General features: G+C 29.9%; 1 long non-coding RNA gene across 3 annotated transcripts; it reads right to left on the reverse strand.

Moving 5' to 3' along the window:
• Positions 1-427: 427 nt before the first annotated feature.
• LOC145103657 (uncharacterized) lies at positions 428-2,961 on the reverse strand. 3 transcript variants are annotated; one of them, XR_013706781.1, is made up of 6 exons: positions 2,744-2,961; positions 2,198-2,331; positions 1,274-1,414; positions 1,152-1,186; positions 775-1,006; positions 428-698 (listed from the first exon to the last, which is right to left on the reverse strand). It is a non-coding gene; the product is annotated as an uncharacterized LOC145103657 (long non-coding RNA). The 3 variants fall into 3 exon arrangements; XR_013706783.1 differs by lacking the exon at positions 2,744-2,961 and adding an exon at positions 2,431-2,718; XR_013706782.1 differs by lacking the exon at positions 1,152-1,186 and having other exon boundaries at positions 2,744-2,959.
• Positions 2,962-3,229: the final 268 nt, after the last annotated feature.

Consider the following 3,229-nt stretch of genomic DNA (forward strand, 5'->3'; position numbering starts at 1 on the left):
AAGGTGTGTTCTAGAGAGAGAAAGTGAATCTTATGTAAGGAACTTCAATCATATCATCAATACATTCAAGATTCATCATCTTCTTCTCCTTCTCTTGTATTTTGATCTGACATCATCCGTGTGATTGGGATTCCGCACCATCAAACAGATCTGATTGATACACAAACATTTTGGGACTTACAAACACATATACAATAAAAGAAACATACTTTTTTGCTTCTTGTTTCAAGTGATCCAAAGGACCCCAACAAAGCTTATAACTTATATGAATTGTCAAATACTTTTAACAAATACTACTATTATTTAGTATTATTATATATATTGTTATTACGATAGTTCTAAATATTATGTATTATAAAATTATAATAGAATATTATTTATTTGTATATAATTAATATAAATTAATTATAAATTTCGTTAAATCCCATTATACCAAATTGCCCCTACAATAAAACAATACAATGTCGTAATAGAAAGTAATGAAAGTAGGGTGACATAGAACACAAATAAATATAAGTATGTTGCTATTTTTTTGCATTAATGTAATTTCAGAGCCAATATATATATATATATATATATATATATATATATATATATATATATATATATATATATGTGTGTGTGTGTGTGTGTAATCTGAGTACTGATGCATGATTTCCCTTGGACTATATGTTTCAATGGTTGTCCGTATCCAAAAACTGAAAAAAAAAACTTAAGAAATCGTTAATAAATTAATAGTAAACTGCAAAAACACTCATATGGTTCGATTTTGACCTGTTGTAATGACCATCTTGCCCTTGGAGCTGTTTAATCTCCACTGTTATACGATAAAAAAGTAGTAGAGGTAGAGTAATTTGTTCTAGTAGTATCTACATTGAACATGCATTATTTGAGAAGAATATATCTGAAACTTAGCCGAATTTTTTTTCCCGATTTTGCCCAAATAGCAACTGTATCCGTTTAATCCAATCTTCTGGTGTGGCTGTTGTAGTTGGAAGTTATCTTTCTGAAATTATACAAACATGAGATTACAATGTTCAATCAATTCTTTATAATATTGTTAGAAAATAGTATATAAAATTTTAAAAAAAATAAAATAAATAAAAAAGAAAGAAAATGTGAAGAGTTAAAAAAAGAAGAAGAAATATGACCTTGAAAGCTGACATATGCATAGTATGTTGATAAACTACAAATAGTTTTATTCACTCCACAATTAAAATTAATATAAAATATATAGTTGCATTAGGAATATAATTAACAAACTGATGAATACCTTTCGATTCAATTTTGGGGAAAATGCAAGAAAAATGAAAATCTTTTTCATTCCATCAATTTCGCACTAAGAGACACTATTATATGGAAACAAATATTTAGTTTGCTTGAAGATGATTTCCTTTCCATTCCAAGCGCAAATCTGCTCATGCAAATTCAATCACATGGTAAAATAAGTAAAGAATCACATAAGAAAAGTTAACAGAAACTGACATAAATATATAAAATGGCCTAATCCCACGTTTGTATTCTCCTTTCATATTTAACATTCCATTCCTCTAATTACTTCAAAAAAGTACATTGCCTACATTTGTATGGGTTACACCATGTTCATTCAGATTAAGGCTGTAATGCGTATGTTGTCTATATACAATATATTATCTATCTATTATGTCCGGTATTTTTCAGTTTTGACCAAAATGCCCTTTACTCGAAAAATCACCTAATCACCTCCTAATAATAAAGAATTAAAGATCCAATTACTGCCCATACCATTTATGATCCACTTCACAAATTTACAAAAATTTTTTACCAATATACAAATTGAATGTCACCCAATTATACATTTGACTAAAATACCCTTGCATCCAAAATACAAACAAATATAGCATTTTCTCTTCATTTCTTAACATGAAAATTACTAATGAATTTAATATGTTCACAAAATCAAAAACGAAGATCCAAATAATAAAATGATCAAGCGTTTGAATACACTTTCGACCTATTTCTTTTTTAGCTATTTTTAGTTATTCAGGGAGTAATTATAAAGTTATTGTAAAATTTGTTATTAACCAAAAAAGGAAATTAGTAATTGTTTGTATTACTGACTTTATAAGAGAATGTAAACTTTGAAAGCTAAATTTGCAAATGGATGACAATTTTAGTTGGTGGAGAAAGATGGCTGAAATTGATAAGAATACTTTACCATTTATTGATTTCAAACCCAGATTTCAAATAGGCATTTTATCAAACACCTGGTGGGCTTCCTCAGTTTCTTCAAATTTCTCTAATAATCACGAACACACATACCTGTTCCTGCTTTCTCATCCCGTCAAACACCTACAAATATGAAACAAAATCCATGTAAAGAAACGATGGTTTTTGCAGGGGAAAGATTAAATTGGAAGTTCTTATTGAGGGAGATAAAAGATGTCATACATGTGGTCGAATTTAAAGAGAAATATGAAAAAGCTGATGAGAGCCAGAGCAATACGATAATCAAAAAGTGGGTTCTCACGGCTCAGAATATATTTTCCTTGCTTAAAAACAACTTGATTAACTAAGATATGCAGTCAACTAATCCATTGCTGATAACGATAATAAATTGAAAGATTAAGTAAATTAGATTTAATAGTTTAGAAATTGAAACACCTGGAGATGTGTATTAAACCCATTTCAACTTTTCAAGATGGAGTGTAGCTATTTTAGGAAGAAATAAGTAAAAATCACATTAAAGAAAACACAAACGGACCTTATTGGAGGAAAAAGGCGTCAACCGACGCAGAGGAGAAGAAGATAAGCACGAAGGAAAAGAAGCTAATCAGCAAGTAAACCAAAATTCGGACCTTATTCGAGGAATAAAGGGGCCACCAACGTTCAGGAGAAGAAGATAAGCACCAAGGAAACGAAAGTATTCAGCAGGTAAACCCAAAATTACAGTGGCAAAATAAGAAAGGAGAAGACTTTCGTGTGCAAATAAGAAAGAGAGGAAACTTCACTGTAGCAGCGAAGGTTTTAGGAATTGATAGTATATATAATAAACACTTCATTTCAAAGAATAATATTGTGGGTTCCATTAACCAACTCCACATGGTATGTGATCCCAAAAGAAACATTGAAGTTCAAAGTGGGCAAAGGTGACAAGCTAGTTTTTGGTCTAATGTTTGCACTACAAGAAAAAAGGAAATTAACAGCGATAAAAGTCGTCGGTAAAGGCTAGCAAAGTTGTTGGTAAAGG

Source organism: Lactuca virosa, chromosome 4 (genome assembly GCF_052849685.1).
Source record: "Lactuca virosa cultivar CGN04683 chromosome 4, Lactuca_virosa_CGN04683_v6, whole genome shotgun sequence".
In the NCBI taxonomy this organism is placed as follows: Eukaryota; Viridiplantae; Streptophyta; class Magnoliopsida; order Asterales; family Asteraceae; genus Lactuca; species Lactuca virosa.